This window comes from Ranitomeya imitator, chromosome 1 (genome assembly GCF_032444005.1).
Source record: "Ranitomeya imitator isolate aRanImi1 chromosome 1, aRanImi1.pri, whole genome shotgun sequence".
Classification (NCBI taxonomy): domain Eukaryota; kingdom Metazoa; phylum Chordata; class Amphibia; order Anura; family Dendrobatidae; genus Ranitomeya; species Ranitomeya imitator.
Genome location: NC_091282.1, coordinates 657,557,988 through 657,579,716, shown reverse-complemented (window position 1 = coordinate 657,579,716; position 21,729 = coordinate 657,557,988). Strand labels below are relative to the sequence as shown.

General features: G+C 45.3%; 1 protein-coding gene across 2 annotated transcripts in view; it reads left to right on the top strand.

Annotated features, from left to right (window-relative positions):
• Positions 1-11,981: 11,981 nt before the first annotated feature.
• The window catches only part of LOC138639675 (NACHT, LRR and PYD domains-containing protein 3-like), a 32,890-nt gene continuing 23,142 nt past the window's right edge, over positions 11,982-21,729 (top strand). For both annotated transcript variants that reach the window (XM_069728775.1, XM_069728774.1), the window contains exon 1: positions 11,982-12,100. The gene's annotated coding sequence lies outside the window, so the exon portion shown is untranslated. The remainder of the gene's footprint in view (positions 12,101-21,729) is intronic.

Genomic DNA, 21,729 nt, shown 5'->3' with positions numbered 1-21,729 from the left:
AACAGGAAAGCCTTGGACAGAATGCCTTCCACTGGCCCTTTACTCAATACGCAATACCCCAAGGGGTAAGACTAAACTGTCTCCATATGAAATTTTGTTTGGCAGGACTGCCAATTTAGGATGTTATTTTCCACAGCAACTTGTGTTAAATATTGAGTCATTGACTTCTTATGTGCAAAATCTTCAGAAACAATTAACTAAGGTGCATGCACAAGTTTTTGCTTCCCTTCCAGATCCTGACAACACAGAAGGAAGTCACAAGTTGGAACCAGGTGATCAAGTCTATGTAAAAAGACACACCAGAAAGGCTCTAGAACCAAGGTTTGACGGACCCTTCCAAGTCCTGTTGACAACACCTACATCAGTCAAGCTTGAAGGAAAGGCATCATGGATACATGCAAGCCATTGCAAGAAAAGCAGTATAAACTCATGATATTGATGTTAATAATGATAACCTCAACGGAGGTGTGGGATAGACTGAATTCTCTAGCCCCTTTGAACAATAGATTCGTACAACATCATAGAAAATTAGTGCATGACTTGTTAAACAATACACAAACCCTGACAGATTGTTGGATCTGTACCCATTCGCCGGTATAAGCCACAAGTATACCTTTTCTAGCAGTTCCCGTATTAGCAGAAGAAATATTCGCTTGGCCTAATTGTTCAGACAACCTGGCCAACAACCAAATTGGTAATGCTAGGCTGTGGAATACTACAATCGCCATACCAATTGTGGGATGGGTAGAATTTCCTTGGTGGCAGGGTAATCTCTCAGGGAGTAACACACATCTACAATATTTAGCATTTAGGGGAGGAAAATGGGTACCTAGAAATAAGACTGGATTAACTAATTTAGGACAGGTCCCCACAGAAAATCTACAGCTTAGTTTCAGTACAACCGTCCCCCCCTCTGATGCTTTCAAACCTGTAGTATTGGAAAGATACATACATAATAGAAAATGGAAACATTCTAAATTGTTCCCCCAAGGTGATGCAAACAGTTGTACAAGTAAGCTGGGGAACCTGGTTTGTAATAAATCCGATGAGTATATCAAAGGAATGCCTGTATGTGGGAATCCCGCAGCCGGGTACTGTAGCCCCTTGGGACAAAAACCCTCTTGGTGTATGCTTCAGAATGTATCTAGATTTGTGGACTTGGCTCACAGATTGGTATTGCAGCACTCAGCTCTATGGGATCTGCCTGAAGGTACATTTTGGATATGCGGAGAAGGAGCATATAAATGGCTTCCCGTAGGTATAAAGGGTACTTGTACATTAGGACGCCTAACCCCGGCTACATTCATAATTTCAAATAAACAAGTGAATATGCAAGCCGTGCCCAAGCACACACTGTATAAAAGAGCTGCAGATAACTCACCACGTCCCTCGGGGAGGCCACATATAGTACAAATGGGAATTCCTAACAAAATTGCTAGTACCATTTTTATTTATCCTATGTTAACACAGATGTGGGATAAATTAGTTAGAGCCACGGATTATCTAGATGATCAGATCTGGGATATATTGGATATACTAAACACTAGTATAGCTGTACAGAATCAGCTTATAATAGTCACTAACCAACATACCCTGGTATTGGATTACCTAACTGCCTCACAAGGGGGTATGTGTCAAATCATCGGACCCACCTGCTGTCATTATATAGACCCGAATAGTACTATGAGTATGACATTTAAATTAAAGGACGTACAACGACTCAGAGATCAGTATGACAAAGACAATGACCAGAATAAGGATAGCTGGTGGTCAGATACCTTTTCTTTTCTTAACCCAGCCAACTGGTTCAGAGGAATCGGTGGGTGGGTTGCTGGGATTATGCAGAGCATAATACATATAGTTATGATTATTGTAGTCATATACGTACTATTCCAGATTGTGCTCAAGAGTATCTCAGTATGCACAGATAAACTTTGTGTAATAGATGCAAGAGTATAAAGTTTTTTTTTCCTTCTTCTCTTATGTTATCCTTTGCTAATACTGATTATTGCGCTTATTTTGCTATCCCTTTGTAATATCTGTACTTATTGCAAAACAAAGAAAAGGTTGCGAGAGTTAAACGGAAGAATTAATACTAGATTTGATTCTCTTATTGAATACAAGCATGTACATGTGTAATACCAAATAAAAGCTTTGTCTTTGGCCCTGTGGTAATAAAATAAATAAAAGAAAATGTCAAAGGGGGGAATTGTGGAGATCAGACTGAACTAAAGGAATCCATCTTATCTTCTTCCTGAGAAATCTCGCTTACAACAAGATACATTTCTGCTGACTTGACATTTCCTTTTATGGAAGTAATCATGTGTGCATTCCTTCTTTCAATAGCAGCCTTTCATTCACCTTCCAGATGATGTAACTTTCTACTGATAAAGACTGGTATAGATTGTTTATGTAAGAGATAGTGAAATATGAGCGCTTGTGCGCATGTCTGTAAAAGAATAATTCTTTTCTATATAAAGGGAGGGCAAAGCCCAGAGAGAGAGATGTGCTCCTGGGCTTCCCCTGTACATGATCACACAATACCTTGTTTGCGTGTCATTTACTTAGGATCCCTACCTCTAGTAAGCCAGGGACTGAGAAGGACTTAACACAGGGGAACCCGGGCAGCAGTAGACAGGTCAGTGGAGGCCTAGTGGAAGGAGGGACCGCAGACAGGCTTCGAAGCCCTAACATAATAAATTGGGCTGGCTGTAGGCAATTTAAAATTGGTTCCAGGGGAACCCGGGCAGCAGTAGACAGGTCAGTGGAGGCCTAGTGGAAGGAGGGACCGCAGACAGGCTTCGAAGCCCTAACATAATAAATTGGCCTGGCTGTAGGCAATTTACAATTGGTTCCAGGGGAACACGGGCGGCAGTAGACAGGTCAGTGGAGGCCTAGTGGAAGGAGGGACCGCAGACAGGCTTCGAAGCCCTAACATAATAAATTGGGCTGGCTGTAGGCAATTTAAAATTGGTTCCAGGGGAACCCGGGCAGCAGTAGACAGGTCAGTGGAGGCCTAGTGGAAGGAGGGACCGCAGACAAGCTTCGAAGCCCTAACATAATAAATTGGGCTGGCTGTAGGCAATTTAAAATTGGTTCCAGGGGAACCCGGGCAGCAGTAGACAGGTCAGTGGAGGCCTAGTGGAAGGAGGGACCGCAGACAGGCTTCGAAGCCATAACATAATAAATTGGGCTGGCTGTAGGCAATTTAAAATTGGTTCCAGGGGAACCCGGGCAGCAGTAGACAGGTCAGTGGAGGCCTAGTGGAAGGAGTGACCGCAGACAGGCTTCGAAGGCCTAACATAAGAAAAATGTCAATACAATGGTATTGACAGTGCCAGGCATTGAAGGATGTCAGCGCATAGACTAAACATTGGTGGAGCTGTGAGAGAAAATTTTGCAAGTGGTAGAGCACTGTTTGACCTGGGGGGGGACTGTCTTGTGGCCGGCGGTACAGGCCCAGGGCCCCTCATATTACAACGGTGTGTCTGATGTTGGGTGCGCACCACCACCGCCAGACACTTTATTGTACTATGAGGGACCTAGTGGCAGTGCCGTCGACCAAAAGCGGGCACACCCACCTCTTCAGACAAACAGTACTCTCACGGGTGCTGGCGCCAAGTGGCGATACCACGGCCCCATGTGGGGACTTTGGCCATTTAGGGAGGTGTTAACATGTCGGATGCTGGACAATCAGGTGCTGCAAATTACGAGATTGGAAAAGTCGTTCAGAATAGTCCACAGGCAAGACCTTTACATAGGAAAGCTAGGTGTCAGCCGGGCAAGGTGGGGCAAAAGATTTCGAAATCCAGTTGTGGTTCATTTTAATGAAGGTTAGATCATCTACATTTTGGGTAGCCAGACGAGTCCTTTTTTCTGTTAGTATTGAACCTGCAGCACTGAATACTCTTTCTGATAGGACACTAGCTGCCGGGCAAGCAAGCTCCTGCAATGCATATTCTGCCAATTCTGGCCAGGTGTCTAATTTTGATGCCCAGTAATCAAATGGGAATGACGGTTGAGGGAGAACGTCGATAAGGGATGAAAAATAGTTAGTAACCATACTGTACAAATGTTGTCTCCTGTCACTTTGAATTGATGCTGCAGTACCTGTCCTGTCTGCGGTCATAGCAAAATCACTCCACAACCTGGTAAGAAAACCCCTCTGGCCAACGACACTTCTGATTTCTGCCCCTCTAACACCTCTGGTCTGCTGGCCCCTGCAGCTCGTGTTAGAACGATCACGGGCGCTGTGTGCAGGGAATGCCAGAAGCAAACGGTCAACAAGAGTTGATTGTTTGGTTGCTAATATTAGTTCCAAGTTCTCATGTGGCATTATATTTTGCAATTTGCCTTTATAGCGAGGATCAAGGAGGCAGGCCAACCAGTAATCGTCATCGTTCATCATTTTTGTTATGCGTGTGTCCCTTTTGAGGATACGTAAGGCATAATCCGCCATGTGGGCCAAAGTTCCAGTTCTCAAATCTGTGGTTGTGCTTGGTTGAGGGGCAGTTTCAGGCAAATCTACGTCAATTGTGTCCCTCCAAAAACCAGAACCCGGCCTTGCCGCGCCAACAATTTCCACTGGCCCCGGAAAAGCTTCCTCATTAAAAATATAATCATCCCCATCATCCTCCTCGTCCTCCTCCTCCTCTTCGCCCGCTACCTCGTCCTGTACACTGCCCTGGCCAGACAATGGCTGACTGTCATCAAGGCTTTCCTCTTCCTCAGCTGCAGACGCCTGATCCTTTATGTGCGTCAAACTTTGCATCAGCAGACGCATTAGGGGGATGCTCATGCTTATTATGGCGTTGTCTGCACTAACCAGCCGTGTGCATTCCTCAAAACACTGAAGGACTTGACACATGTCTTGAATCTTCGACCACTGCACACCTGACAACTCCATGTCTGCCATCCTACTGCCTGCCCGTGTATGTGTATCCTCCCACAAAAACATAACAGCCCGCCTCTGTTCACACAGTCTCTGAAGCATGTGCAGTGTTGAGTTCCACCTTGTTGCAACGTCTATGATTAGGCGATGCTGGGGAAGGTTCAAAGAACGCTGATAGGTCTGCATACGGCTGGAGTGTACGGGCGAACGGCGGATATGTGAGCAAAGTCCACGCACTTTGAGGAGCAGGTCGGATAACCCCGGATAACTTTTCAGGAAGCACTGCATCACCAGGTTTAAGGTGTGAGCCAGGCAAGGAATGTGTTTCAGTTGGGAAATGGAGATGGCAGCCATGAAATTCCTTCCGTTATCACTCACTACCTTGCCTGCCTCAAGATCTACAGTGCCCAGCCACGACTGCGTTTCTTTCTGCAAGAACTCGGACAGAACTTCAGCGGTGTGTCTGTTGTCGCCCAAACACTTCATAGCCAATACAGCCTGCTGACGTTTGCCAGTAGCTGCCCCATAATGGGAGACCTGGTGTGCAACAGTGGCAGCTGCGGATGGAGTGGTTGTGCGACTGCGGTCTGTGGACGAGGTCTCGCTTCTGCAGGAGGACGAGGAGGAGGGGGTGCGAATGGCTACAGCCAACTGTTTCCTAGACCGTGGGCTAGGCAGAACTGTCCCAAACTTGCTGTCCCCTGTGGACCCTGCATCCACCACATTTACCCAGTGTGCCGTGATGGACACGTAACGTCCCTGGCCATGCCTACTGGTCCATGCATCTGTTGTCAGGTGCACCTTTGTGCTCACAGATTGCCTGAGTGCATGGACGATGCGCTCTTTAACATGCTGGTGGAGGGCTGGGATGGCTTTTCTGGAAAAAAACTGTCGACTGGGTAGCTCGTAGCGTGGTACAGCGTAGTCCATCAGGGCTTTGAAAGCTTCGCTTTCAACTAACCGGTAGGGCATCATCTCTAACGAGATTAGTCTAGCTATGTGGGCGTTCAAACCCTGTGTACGCCGATGCGAGGCTAAGTACTTCCTTTTTCTAACCATAGTCTCATGTAGGGTGAGCTGGACTGGAGAGCTGGAGATCGTGGAACTAGCGGGGGTGCCGGTGGACATGGCAGACTGAGAGACGGTGGGAGATGGTATTGTTGCCGCCGGTGCCCTAGATGCAGTGTTTCCTACTACGAAACTGGTGATTCCCTGACCCTGACTTCTTTGGCCTGGCAAAGAAACCTGCACAGATACTGCAGGTGGTGCAGAAAATGGTGGCCCTACACTGCCGGAAGGGATGTTGCGTTGATGACTAGCTTCATTGGCCGAGGGTGCTACAACCTTAAGGGACGTTTGGTAGTTAGTCCAAGCTTGCAAATGCATGGTGGTTAAATGTCTATGGATGCAACTTGTATTGAGACTTTTCAGATTCTGCCCTCTGCTTAAGGTAGTTGAACATTTTTGACAGATGACTTTGCGCTGATCAATTGGATGTTGTTTAAAAAAAATGCCAGACTGCACTCTTTCTAGCATCGGATACCTTTTCAGGCATTGCAGACTGAGCTTTAACCGGATGGCCACGCTGTCCTCCAACAGGTTTTGACTTTGCCACGCGTTTTGGGCAAGATACGGGCCCGGCAGATGGAACCTGTTGCGATGTTGATGCCTGCTGTGGCCCCTCCTCCTCCGCTTCAGAACTGCTGCCGCCTGCACCCTGTTCCCCCAATGGCTGCCAATCGGGGTCAAGAACTGGGTCATCTATTACCTCTTCTTGTAGCTCGTGTGCAACTTCGTCTGTGTCACCTTGTCGGTCGGTGGTATAGCGTTCGTGATGGGGCAACATAGTCTCATCAGGGTCTGATTCTTGATCAGCACCCTGCGAGGGCAATGTTGTGGTCTGAGTCAAAGGACCAGCATAGTAGTCTGGCTGTGGCTGTGCATCAGTGCACTCCATGTCAGATTCTACTTGTAATGGGCATGGACTGTTAACTGCTTCACTTTCTAAGCCAGGGACGGTATGTGTAAAGAGCTCCATGGAGTAACCCGTTGTGTCGCCTGCTGCATTCTTCTCTGTTGTTGTTTTTGCTGAAGAGGACAAGGAAGCGACTTGTCCCTGACCGTGAACATCCACTAACGACACGCTGCTTTTACTTTTACCAGTTTCACGAGAGGAGGCAAAAGAGCTAGAGGCTGAGTCAGCAAGATAAGCCAAAACTTGCTCATGCTGCTCCGGCTTTAAAAGCGGTTTTCCTACTCCCAGAAAAGGGAGCGTTCGAGGCCTTGTGTAGCCAGACGACGAACCTGGCTCCACAGCTCCAGACTTAGGTGCAATATTTTTTTTCCCACGACCACCTGATGCTCCACCACTACCACTACCCTCATTACCAGCTGACAATGAACGCCCCCGGCCACGACCTCTTCCACCAGACTTCCTCATTGTTTTAAAAACGTTACCAAACTAACGGTATTTGTTGCAGTCACACAACTTACACGGTGAGCTATAACTTCAGTATGATTTAGCTACCCCTTTACAGGTGGGTGAGACCACAATGAAAATCAGGCACAATGTTACACACTCTGTTGTTGGTGGCAACAAATGAGAGAGATGCCACACACGCAGGACTGTCACTGAAGCGCAAATGTAAATATTAATCTCCCACTGATTTGTGTTTTTTTTTTTAAAAAAGGAGACTTTAGAAAAAAAAATAAAAAAAAAAAAATGATTTTTTAAGGAAGAATTTATAAACCAAATAAAATGAAATTATTTTTTCAGGGAGAATTTAGAAAACAAATAAAACATAAAATAGCCTTTCTAGGGCCCAGTGAGTGAGAGAGGACGCACACAGGAGTCAGGAGTGGCACGCACACAAGCCTAGAGGCCAATATTTATCTCCCACTGATTGATTTAGTGATTTTTTCAGGTAGATTTTGGAACCCAAATCAAGCAAAAAAATTAATAGGCTTTCTATGGCCCACAATTGGAGAGAGAGAGATGGCACACCCAGGAGTCAAGACTGGCACACAAGCAGAAAGGGCAATATTAATCTCCCACTGATTTGATTTTTTTTTTTTTTTTTCAGGGAGACTTTAGAAAAAAAAATAAAAAATGAATTTTTCAGGAAGAATTTAGAAACAAAATAAAATAAAATGATTGTTTCAGGGAGAATTTAGAAAACAAATGAAAAAAAAATAGGCTTTGTAGGGCCCACTGAGTGAGAGAGGACGCACACAGGAGTCAGGAGTGGCACACAAGCCCAGAGGCCAAAATTTATCTCCCACTGATTGATTTAGTGATTTTTTCAGGTAGATTTTGGAACCCAAATCAAGCAAAAAAATTAATAGGCTTTCTATGGCCCACAATTGGAGAGAGAGAGATGGCACACCCAGGAGTCAAGACTGGCACACAAGCAGAAAGGGCAATATTAATCTCCCACTGATTTGATTTTTTTTTTTTTTTCAGGGAGACTTTAGAAAAAAAAAAAAAAAATGAATTTTTCAGGAAGAATTTAGAAACAAAATAAAATAAAATGATTGTTTCAGGGAGAATTTAGAAAACAAATGAAAAAAAAATAGGCTTTGTAGGGCCCACTGAGTGAGAGAGGACGCACACAGGAGTCAGGAGTGGCACACAAGCCCAGAGGCCAATATTTATCTCCCACTGATTGATTTAGTGATTTTTTCAGGTAGATTTTGGAACCCAAATCAAGCAAAAAAATTAATAGGCTTTCTATGGCCCACAATTGGAGAGAGAGAGAGATGGCACACCCAGGAGTCAAGACTGGCACACAAGCAGAAAGGGCAATATTAATCTCCCACTGATTTGATTTTTTTTTTTTTTTTCAGGGAGACTTTAGAAAAAAAAAATACAAAAAAAATGATTTTTTTCAGGAATAATTTAGAAACCAAATAAAATAAAATGATTTTTTCAGGGAGAATTTAGAAAACAAATAAAACAAAAAATAGGCTTTCTAGGGCCCACTGAGTGAGAGAGGACGCACACAGGAGTCAGGAGTGGCACACAAGCCCAGAGGCCAATATTTATCTCCCACTGATTGATTTAGTGATTTTTTCAGGTAGATTTTGGAACCCAAATCAAGCAAAAAATTAATAGGCTTTCTATGGCCCACAATTGGAGAGAGAGAGATGGCACACCCAGGAGTCAAGACTGGCACACAAGCAGAAAGGGCAATATTAATCTCCCACTGATTTGTTTTTTTTGTTTTTTATCAGGGAGACTTTAGAAAAAAAAAATACAAAAAAAATGATTTTTTTCAGGAATAATTTAGAAACCAAATAAAATAAAATGATTTTTTCAGGGAGAATTTAGAAAACAAATAAAACAAAAAATAGGCTTTCTAGGGCCCACTGAGTGAGAGAGGACGCACACAGGAGTCAGGAGTGGCACACAAGCCCAGAGGCCAATATTTATCTCCCACTGATTGATTTAGTGATATTTTCGGGTAGAATTTAGAATCCAAATCAACCAAAAAAATAAATAGGCTTTCTATGGCCCACTATTTGTGAGAGAGATGGCACGCTCAGGACTGGCACACAAGCCCAGAGGCCAATATTAATCTCCCACTTTTTTTTTTTTTTTCCAGGGAAAATTTATAAACCCAATAAAAAAAATAATAAATAGGCTTTCTATGGCCCACTATCTGAGAGAGAGAGATGGCACGCTTAGGACTGGCACACAAGCCCAAAGGCCAATATTAATCTCCCACTGATTGATTTATTGATTTTTTCAGGTAGAATTTAGAACCCAAATCAACCAAAAAAATAAATAGGCTTTCTATGGCCCACTATTTGTGAGAGAGATGGCACGCTCAGGACTGGCCCACAAGCCCAGAGGCCAATATTAATCTCCCACTTTTTTTTTTTTTTCCAGGGAAAATTTATAAACCCAATAAAAAAAATAATAAATAGGCTTTCTATGGCCCACTATCTGAGAGAGAGAGATGGCACGCTTAGGACTGGCACACAAGCCCAAAGGCCAATATTAATCTCCCACTGATTGATTTATTGATTTTTTCAGGTAGATTTTGGAACCCAAATCAAGCAAAAAAATAAATAGGCTTTCTATGGCCCACTGAGAGATGGCACACACAGGAGTAAGGAGTGGCACACAAGCCCTGAGGCCAATATTTTTCTACCACTGATTGATGTAGTGATTTTTTCAGGTAGATTTTAGAACCCAAATCAAGCAAAAAAATAAATAGGCTTTCTATGGCCCACTGAGTGAGAGATGACACAGACAGGGATGGCACTCTAGCAGAAATGTCAATCTTAATCTCCCACACAAAAAAAAAAAAAAAAGGAACTGTCCTTCAATTACTATCTCCCTGCAGTAATCTCAGCCAGGTATGGCAGGCAGCAATAAGGAGTGGACTGATGCACAAATTAAATAAAAAGTGTGGACAAACAAACAAGATAGCTGTGCAGAAAGGAAGGAACAAGAGGATTTGTGCTTTGAAAAAAGCAGTTGGTTTGCACAGCGGCGTACACACAGCAATGCAGCTATCAGGGAGCCTTCTAGGGCAGCCCAATGAGCTACAGCGCTGAGGGAAAAAAAAAAAAATGTAGCTTCCACTGTCCCTGCACACCGAAGGTGGTGTTGGACAGTGGAAATCGCTACAGCACAAGCGGTTTTGTGGTTAATGGACCCTGCCTAACGCTATCCCTGCTTCTGACGAAGCGGCAGCAACCTCTCCCTAAGCTCAGATCAGCAGCAGTAACATGGCGGTCGGCGGGAACGCCCCTTTATAGCCCCTGTGACGCCGCAGACAGCAAGCCAATCACTGCAATGCCCTTCTCTAAGATGGTGGGGACCAGGACCTATGTCATCACGCTGCCCACACTCTGCGTTTACCTTCATTGGCTGAGAAATGGAGCTTTTCGCGTCATTGAAACGCGACTTTGGCGCGAAAGTTGCGTACCGCATGGCCGACCCCGCACAGGGGTCGGATCGGGTTTCATGAAACCCGACTTTGTCAAAAGTCGGCGACTTTTGAAAATGTTCGACCCGTTTCGCTCAACCCTACTGTGGACCCCTGACTGACACGCTGATGTGAAGCAAATGAGAGAAATACATTTGTTAATTGAGCAATTACTTGTGTTATCGGTGGTGATATACTAACAGTATGTCCAAAGACATACTGATAGGGAATTTAGATTTTGAGCCCCAATGGGGACAGCGATGATAATGTGTGCAAAACTGTAAAGCGCTGCGGAATATGTTAGCGCTATATATATATATAAAAAAAAAAAGATAAATAAAAAAATAAAAAAATAACAGAGCATTTTTTCTATTGATAAGTATTTATTGTTCTTGAACCATTTTTATGAAATGGGTTTTTATAATGTGTACCTTTATCGCACATGTGCTATACTCAAGTGCTACTACAGGAGACCCAAGCCTTAAGATGGGCCCTGCCCGCGTCACGGTGGGCCACTGCATTGTGCTTGCCCCCAGTCTAAAATTTGCCAGCCAGCCCCTGTTCAGGGCATCAATGTCTATGTATTCTTTGTGTGTGATCAGTGTCCCAAAGTCAGTTAACCCCTTAAAACCATCAGTTACTTATTCAATTCTGTGAAAATCGGCTGTTTGCCCACTTTGATGCCAATTCTGATGCCCAGAACCCATTTGGGCCAGGCTAGAGGGACATGGGTTTGATGCGATGCATCACTGTCTATGTATTCTTAGTGTGAGATCAGTGGCCCAAAGTCATTTAACCCTTTCATTAACGCCCTTCGGTGCCCACTTTGACGCACATTTTTGTGCCAGTTTTATTGTTTTTGCAGCTGTTTTTAAGTGTATTCAAATCAGGGCACCTCACTGCATTGTATGATGTTATTGTGATGATTATTTTTTGTTGTTAAACCCATAAAAAACGGAAAAGAAAAAATTGCTGAATAAGAAACTGACGAATAAGAAACCAACTTCAGCCTCGCATATATGTTAATATATACGATATTGTATAAGTTACGGATAAGTTTTTCATGTGTTGGAAGCTTTCTTCGGTCTGCAGCCTTTCGTTACACATGACGAATTATATCAGTGACTCCATTTTATCTCATACTTGGAAATCTTTCTTGAAGATGCCCTGTGAATAGTTAACCAGAAGTTCCGTCTGTCCCTGCGCTGTTCCTGGGAGGGACAGACACTCTGTACTTTCACTTTCGCAGATTTCAGGAGAGGACAACAAGGTAAACACTCTAATTCTTTCTTTAAAGCACTGTAATTCCTTCAGTTTATTTAACCCCTTAATGATTGCCAGTACACCTTTTCATGACCTTAATCCTCGTCGCCGTGAAAAAGCATTCTCTGGTGAAAATTCTACGGGTGACTTCTGCGTATGACAACCGACACCCTGCAGCATTGGCCCGGATCGGTCTCGACAGTGGTATGTAAAAGGTTAAAAGAGGGAGAGGACTCTTTAATTAACCCTATCGGTGCCCCGAGATTGCAGGAGCCAATAATTGCTATCGCAATCCAGGTCATCTCATAACTTCAGGGTACAATGGTCTGGCAGCCATGTGCAGGGTAAACAGGCTGCGTCAGTGAAAAACCGACATGTCTCCAGCCCTGCAGTGCAGGAGAACAGCAATGATAATGAAAAATATTCATGTCCCACAGTGGCACTATGTAAAACAGTAACAAAAATGTTATAAAATGTGTTAAAAGATAAAAAAAAAACACAAAAAAAGTACCGTACACAAAAATCATGAAAATCTCTTTCGTCACTACCAACACAAATTTTCTCTAAAAACTAAAATAAACAAACAAAAATATATAGAATAGGTACTTCCACATCTTGGCTGGTTGTCAAAAATGGTTGGGGGACCCCCGCAATGTTTTATAAATTATTTATTTAAATAATTAAAAAATATGGCATGGAGGCCCCCCTGTTCTTGAAAACCAACCTTGCTGAAGCTGACAGATGAAGGTTGCAGCCCAGAGCTGTCAGTTTTGCCTGGCTTGTTATAAAAAAACAATTTTTTTTTTTAAAAGTGTATTTATAGCGCAGATGGTGGCTGATTAAGGCTATGTGCACACGTAGAATAATCCGCTGCGGATTTTTCCGCAGCGGATTTGATAAATCCGCAGTGCAAAACCGCTGCGGTTTTTAATGCGGATTCTACAGCATGGGCACAGCGTTTTTGGTTTCCCATAAGTTTACATTGTACTGTAAACTCATGAGAAACTGCTGCGGATCCGCATTGCAGGTGTGACGCCCAAGAGACCGGGGTACCCAGCACCGGACCAATGGGGTCTGTCTCTTGAGGGGGGTGTCACTGGTGGCTTGACCCGGTGCTGTGGCCTCAGGCAATGCACAGTGTAAGGGGTATCGTGAGGGGACAGGCACTTACTTGATCAGCAGCAGGTTCTCCCAGCGGTGATGATCCCAATCCTGGATAGATGGCTATTGTCCAAATGAAAGACTGAGGCACTGAAACGTTTAACCAGTTTACTTTAACAAAAAAGGATTTACAACCAGTCCTGTCACCGGAGTCTGTATGGGAACTCTGAGTTACTTTGACCCTGCCGGGGTCTTCGCCTCTTATTGTACGCAATATCTGTGTGGCCCTGCTGCTGTATGTGAACTGGCTGCCGGCCCAATCTGTCCCCTCCGGGTCCTGGTTCGACGGCAACCCGAGTCCTTTTATCGGCTTACCCCCTCCAGGAGTACCGCTGAACTCTGTGTCTGTTGCTGCGTCCGACCCTAGTGAAGCTGATATCACCTCACGTTTTTCCGGTTGCTGTATTATATGTAATGAATACAGCAACGGATCCGGTATCCGTCTTTGCGCCTGTTCTGGGTAGTGATTAATGCTACCCGGTTCTCACAATGTCCTTTTTCTCTATCCCTCTTCTCCTCAGGCCGGTGATTTAGGCCTGGTAACAGTCACAGGGCTGTTAGCGATTCAACTGTATGACCTCTCACTTTCAGCTCCTTAGCCCAACTGCCAGTTCTTCTCTCAGACCAGAATGGATCAAGGGGAGTCTCTGGAGCTCCCCCTTCTGGCCGGAGGTGGTAGTGCAGTCTTGCTATTTTAGTATTTGCATTTACTGTCAGTAACTATTTTTGTGGCAAATATCCCTAGGAGTGCCACATTCCCCCTTAGTTAAGAACAGTACTCCGGGACTGTGGGACAATAACATTTTGAAATAACAATTAATATGTACAGAGTCTTAAAAATGAAAAGTTACAAAAACCACTCGAGGAAACAAAAATATAGTTCTGTACAAAGTCACTTCAAATAGCGTCCATTAATACAGTTCTATCCTTGAAGGTATTAGGAAAGGCACTGTACTTAGTGTCCAGGAATTTAGTTTCATTTTTCCAACGGAGTTATCAATATAAAGTCTAAAGAAAGTTCAAAAAGAGCGAGGAGCAAAGTTCAAAAAGCAGTCTTTCCGGAGCTTTGATTTAGTGCCTCCGGGCTGATAAAAAGTTCAAGAATATGCAAGAAGTTCATACAGACAAGTCTCTGTAGGCACTGGGCTTAAACGTTGCAGACTGATAACAATGACTATACTACATTTTCTGTTTAACTATATACGGCATAACATATATACAATTCACATTATGAGCTTTATAGTTGGTAATCTGCATACCTGGCCGGTAATTGACCCTGGGTACTACGCTGTGATCTACGTAATAGCGGTGTCTCTTCATGTGGTGTACTACTGTCTACTGCGGATGTAGTATCTGCCCGCTCTGCTAAAGATAATTCCACGACTATGGAGTTGGCAAGTCCACCGTGAATGGGATTACTCTGACCAGGAATCTGTTCTTCCTGGCCTGGAACCTCCTGTAGTACGGGGTCAGCCTCTTCCTGTCTTGGGACTTCTGGTATTGGGTTTGGTGTTGGGTAAAAGGCCACCATGGGAACCACTACTGCACCATGGTATGTTAGTAGGGTTTTGGGAAAGTCTCCTATACAGGTGTGATACACTTCCTCTTCTTTTTCCTTTACTGGTTGAACCTGTATGGGTTGAATAACTTCTGGTTCTGGCTGGACAACGTCTGGCTCTTTCAATGCTTCCGGACATAATTTAAGATTGTCTCTTGACACTAGTACAGATGTTAAGCCTCCGTTTTTGCTAATGAGACACATTTTAGGATTATCCACTCTTGTTGGTAAAACTGTGTAGGGTACGGCTTCCCACTGATTGTCCAGTTTATTGGTTCGACGATTTCTCTTGAGCACTTGGTCACCTGGTCTTAATGGGGTCGCTAGAGCATTCTGGTTGAAAGTTCGCTCTTGTCTTTCTCTAGTTTGCTGAAGGCTTCTTTCCACACTCTCTTGCACTTGGCGATACTGCTTTTGCCGTATGATATCCCAATTGGAGTCTTGGACTTCTGCGTCTGGTTTCAGAATTCCCATTTCTAGATCGATTGGTAATTGGCCGGGTCTTGCACGCATAAGGTAAGCTGGGGTGCAATTGGTGGAACTCACCGGGACATGATTATACAGATCCACCAAGTCAGGCAATTTCTCTGGCCATTGATTCCTTTCTGCCTCAGGTAAAGTCTTTAGTAGTTCTATTACAATATGGTTCATCTTCTCGCATAAGCCGTTTGTTTGTGGATGATAGGCCGTCGTCCGGATCTTTTTGCAACCATACATATTACAGAATTCTCTGAAGATCTCTGATTCAAAGGCTGTACCTTGGTCGGTGAGAACCTGTTCCGGATATCCATGGGGTCTACAAAAGTACGTTTGGAACGCTTTGGCTGCTGTTTTTGCTGTCAGATCTTTTACGGGTACTACTACCAAGAAGCGTGAATAATGGTCCACGATGGTCAAGGCATAGACATAGCCGGACCGGCTTGGTGTCAACTTCACGTGGTCCATGGCTACAAGTTCAAGTGGTTGTTTGGTGATTATGGGCTGCAGTGGTGCTCTTTGGTTCTTTTGATCGTTTCTTCTGAGGTTGCACGGGCCACAATTTCTGCACCACTGTTCGATTGATTTTCTCATCCCGACCCAATAAAATCTTTCTCTTAGAAGTACTTCTAACTTTTTCCAACCGAAGTGACCAGCACCATTATGGTAAGCTTCGAGGACCATCTTGACATCTTGTTTAGGCACGATAATCTGCCAAACCAATTCATGTGTTTTCGGATTGGTGTACCTTCTACAGAGCTTCCCTTGATACAGGAACATTTTGCCTCTCTCTTTCCAGAGTTGATGCGTCTCTTCTGGGGCATCCTCATCGGGATATGCACTTTGCTCAGTTAATAGTTCCTTCACCAACTTCACAGCCGGATTGCTGTCTTGGGTGTCAGCCCATCTATGGTGTGCTAACGGATTTAAATTCACCTCTTGTTGTTTCTGATAGGTACTTGACTGATGATGTTTTGCCTTGGGATGATGGAAGGCTGGTAGTTCAATTTCTTCAAGCTCCCCCATTTCTTCTTCTACATCTCTCAAGTGTGGCATCCGGGATAGGGCATCGGCATTTCCATTCTTGCGACCTGCTCGATACTTGATCTTGAAGTTGTAATTAGATAACCGGGCTATCCATCGCTGTTCTAACGCACCTAATTTGGCTGTGTCCAGGTGGGTCAACGGATTGTTGTCAGTATAGACAATAAATTCTGCAGCGGCCAGATAGTGTTTGAAACGTTCAGTCACAGCCCAAACTACTGCCAGTAGTTCCAATTTGAAGGAGCTGTAATTTTCTGAATTTCTTTCAGTAGGCCGGAGCTTTCTACTTGCAAAGGCGATGACTTTCTCCCGACCTTCTTGCTTTTGTGACAGCACCGCTCCTAGTCCCACATTACTGGCATCGGTGTAGAGGATGAAAGGTTGATGGTAATCTGGGTATGCCAGAACCTCTTCTCCGGTTAGTGCCTTCTTTAGTTGTTCAAAGGAGTCTTCCCTTTCGTCGTTCCACTGAAAAGGAGGGTTTCGGTTTGAAGGTTTCTTCGTCTGCCCTACCAAGGTGTCTTGCAAGGGTGCTGCCAACTTGGTAAATCCTTTTATAAATCTGCGATAGTAACCCACCAATCCCAGGAATTGTCTCACTTCTTTTGCGCTGGTAGGTCTTGGCCAATCCCTTATGGCGCTTATTTTCTCGGGATCTGGTGCTACTCCCTCCGAACTCACGATGTGTCCCAGGTACTGTACCTTTGGCTTGAGAAGGTGACATTTGGATGGCTTGACTTTCATGCCATACCTGGATAAGGCTTCGAACACTTCTGCCAGGTCTATTAAGTGTTGTTCGTAAGTCTTTGAGTAGACGATCACATCATCTAGGTACAGGAGGACGGTCTCGAAGTTCTTGTGTCCGAGGCAGCATTCCATCAGCCGCTGGAAGGTACCGGATGCGTTGCAGAGTCCGAACGGCATGCGATTAAATTCACATAGACCCATTGGTGTGGTGAATGCCGTCTTTTCCTTATCTCGCTCAGCCACAGGGACTTGCCAATACCCGCTTGTTAAGTCTAAGGTGGAAAAATAATTAGCAGATTTCAAAGCAGTTAAGGACTCTTCTATCCTAGGCAAGGGGTAGGCGTCTTTATGGGTGATGTTATTAATCTTCCGGTAGTCTACGCACATTCTCATGGTTCCGTCCTTTTTTTTGACAATCACTAGAGGGGCCGCCCAGGGGCTACAGCTGTCTCTTATTACCCCGGCCTGTTTCATCTCCCTCAGCATATCTTTTGCACATTGATAGTGAGCGGGCAGTATGGGTCTATATCTTTCTTTTATTGGGGGATGGTCACTGGTGGGGATTGTGTGTTCTACCCCTTCTATCCGTCCGAAGTCCAATGGGTGTTTACTGAAGACTTGTTCATATTCCGTCACTAGCCTATACACCCCTTGTTTTTGATGGGTAGGTGTTGAATTTATGCCCACGTGTAGCTGTTGGCACCAATCCTCCATTTCTCCATCTGAGCCATTGCCTTCCACCTGACAGGTTGGTTCTAAGGGCTCAATGGTTGTGATGGCATTGTTGTCAACAGTATATAGCTTTGCCATTGTAGCATACCTTGGCAAAGTGACCTCTTCCTCTCCACAGTTCAAAAGTCGTACCGGCACTCGTCCCCGGTGTACCTCGACTATCCCTCGTGCTGTGAGTATAGTGGGCCTGCTGTCGGTGTACACTGGTTCTATTAAGGCTTGATAATCTCGTCCCTTAGTACCAATGGCTGCTCTACACCATACCAGCATTTCTGTTTTTGGTGGGATTACAATAGATGTTGGATCACTTACCCTCACACTGCCGATTTCTCCACCTGCAACTTCTACCTGTTGCCTTAACATCAATGCTTTTATTTCCCTCCGGAGAACTCTCTGCTGGCAGGATTGGGCAGTTTCAGCAATTTGCTGTAAGACAGAAATGACTTCGGAAAAGCAGTTCTCTAACACATTCATTCCTATCAATACAGTTGGTTCACAGTTCCGCCGGTCAACATCAACAACAATTATACCCTGTTTCTTCAATTCTACTTTACCAATCTTTATGGTCATCTCCCTGAATCCTAGTTTCGGTACCAACTTACCATTACTGGCCCATATATCTAGTTCAACATCAGAGGGCCCTTTATCAATATCTGCATCAGCCCAGTACCTCTTATAAAGGATATACGGTATAGATGAAATCTGGGAACCTGTGTCCAGCAAAGCGTTGAGGGGCATTCCGTCCAGCACGATAGGGATAATGGGTCGTCCTCCGATGTACCTGTCATGCCAGGGTGTTGGGCCTTGAAAGTTCATTCCTGCGAAGCGGCCCGCATTCCCAGGGGATTCCCGTTTAAATCACAATCTCGTGCAAAGTGGCCTGGCTGCTGGCAACGGCGGCAAATGGGCTGTCCATCCGGTTGGTAGCGGTCGCGGGGTCGTCCTCTCCATGTCGGGTATCTCCGGGGTCTCATCCATGGAACACCTTCTCTACGGTTTGACAACTCCATCTTGGGTCCTCTCATCTCCTGCATGGTTTTAGCCATTGAAGCAACAACATCAGTTAAAGAGTCAAGCTTTTGTTGAAGAGCCTCATTAGTACTGGGCCCCAGGGGCTTAGCAATGGCCCCGGACATAGCTGATGTCACTGGTACTCCATGTTGTTGAGGAGCCTCTGCCATGAGTTGCGCAGGATCCTGATCCCGAGGTGCCTCTGCCAGCTGGAGACGTATAACGCTCTCCTTTAATTGGGCAAATGTCAATTCAGGGTTCTTAAAAACAAGCATGCTCACATGCCCCCGGTGAGAAGGGGTGTAGAGTCCCTCAATAAATTGATCTCTTAGCAGTTTATCCGCTCCGGTGTTAAAAATGGGTTCAGCCAGTGTAAGTGATTTAAGGGCTTCCTGCAGGTTTAAGGCAAAGTCTCTCACGCCCTCATTAACTTTTTGTTTGCAATTAAAGAATCGTACTTTAGCTTTGCTGCTGGCAGTGGTTTCAAATGTAGCTTTTAATCCAGCAAATATGCGTTCAACAGTGCCTTTTAGATCAGCTGCCCATGCTGTGACTTCTCGCTTAGCATGGCCACTTAACTGCATCATCAGGAGACTAACGCGCTGAACTTCACCCACAGGGAACATGTCAAAATGGGCCAGCATCTTTTCTCTGAAATCGTCAAGGGTATTAGGCTCACCTTCATACATTGGAAGCCATGGGCCACCCGGGGTATATGGCATCAGCACCGGCATGATGGGCGCCACTCCTTGCACCGCTGCGCTACCGGACTCTCTATCGACACTCTGTCTTTCAGCTGCATTAGCGTCGCCGGGTGCTGCGGCGTCTCCGTGTTGCGACATACTGTGCCCCCTTAGTTAATCCGGACCCTTCCGGTCCTCCGCTTCCGTCGGGATAGTGTAGATTCGTTCCGCTGTGCAGCAGGATCGATTTTCCCCTTGCTGTGATGTCAGAGCGCTCAGCTTGGTGCCGCCCACAATGACACGCCCCCTGCTGCTCCCACCCACCGCGCTCTGTAATGGCGGATTCTGAAGTTTTTCAGTTAGACTGGGGCTCAGGTGATGGCGTAGCTCAATTAACAGTCTCGTGCCTAACGGTTATGAAGTGATTACCTCAGGGGATGGCGGCCATCTTTACTCCATTATAACCAATGGGGAAAAGTCACTTTCAATAGTTTTCAATGGAGAATGGATTTTTCTTTAATAAAGTCAATTTTCAAGATTTTTCATCCAAGTTTTCACAGTTTTGGGCTCCAATCACGGCACACAATACCCGGTATACGGGCTGGCTAGATCCTGTTCGTGACGCCAATTGTGACGCCCAAGAGACCGGGGTACCCAGCACCGGACCAATGGGGTCTGTCTCTTGAGGGGGGTGTCACTGGTGGCTTGACCCGGTGCTGTGGCCTCAGGCAATGCACAGTGTAAGGGGTATCGTGAGGGGACAGGCACTTACTTGATCAGCAGCAGGTTCTCCCAGCGGTGATGATCCCAATCCTGGATAGATGGCTATTGTCCAAATGAAAGACTGAGGCACTGAAACGTTTAACCAGTTTACTTTAACAAAAAAGGATTTACAACCAGTCCTGTCACCGGAGTCTGTATGGGAACTCTGAGTTACTTTGACCCTGCCGGGGTCTTCGCCTCTTATTGTACGCAATATCTGTGTGGCCCTGCTGCTGTATGTGAACTGGCTGCCGGCCCAATCTGTCCCCTCCGGGTCCTGGTTCGACGGGCAACCCGAGTCCTTTTATCGGCTTACCCCCTCCAGGAGTACCGCTGAACTCTGTGTCTGTTGCTGCGTCCGACCCTAGTGAAGCTGATATCACCTCACGTTTTTCCGGTTGCTGTATTATATGTAATGAATACAGCAACGGATCCGGTATCCGTCTTTGCGCCTGTTCTGGGTAGTGATTAATGCTACCCGGTTCTCACAATGTCCTTTTTCTCTATCCCTCTTCTCCTCAGGCCGGTGATTTAGGCCTGGTAACAGTCACAGGGCTGTTAGCGATTCAACTGTATGACCTCTCACTTTCAGCTCCTTAGCCCAACTGCCAGTTCTTCTCTCAGACCAGAATGGATCAAGGGGAGTCTCTGGAGCTCCCCCTTCTGGCCGGAGGTGGTAGTGCAGTCTTGCTATTTTAGTATTTGCATTTACTGTCAGTAACTATTTTTGTGGCAAATACCCCTAGGGGTGCCACACAGGCATCATTGCTTTTGCTGTCAAACATGACGATACATGCCGACCTGACGACCAAATAAAGTTCCGGACTTCTAGCTCCGACCAGCGATGTCACAGCAGGATCCTGATCGCTGCTGTGTGTCAAACACAACGAGATCGCTATCCAGGACGCTGCAACGTCACGGATCGTTGTCGTTCTCATTGTAAAGTTGCTCAGTGTGAAGGTACCTTAAAGGGACTCTGTCACCTGAATTTGGCGGGACTGGTTTTGGGTCATATGGGCGGAGTTTTCGGGTGTTTGATTCACCCTTTCCTTACCCGCTGGCTGCATGCTGGCTGCAATATTGGATTGAAGTTCATTCTCTGTCCTCCATAGTACACACCTGCACAAAGCAATCTTGCCTTGTGCATGACATAGGGTATACGTGAGTTCCGTGACCTGGAAAAAATTACCCCAACCCCCTTAAACAGATCTCTTAACAATCTAAAGAATAAACTTCTAACGTACTCAAAACAGCAGACGGAGACATATGTTGGATTTAATTGGCCACAGCAGCCATTTTATTAAATAAAAGATAACAGAACTTTTATGACAACCCAGAATAGGAGGGGCGGTCCTCGAAGCCCCAAAGTTATAAAAAACTCAGTATCCCAAAAACTCCACAATGTTCAGCCCAGGATGAGTCTTACCCCCAGCCGTAAAGCACCAGCTCAGGGATAGATAA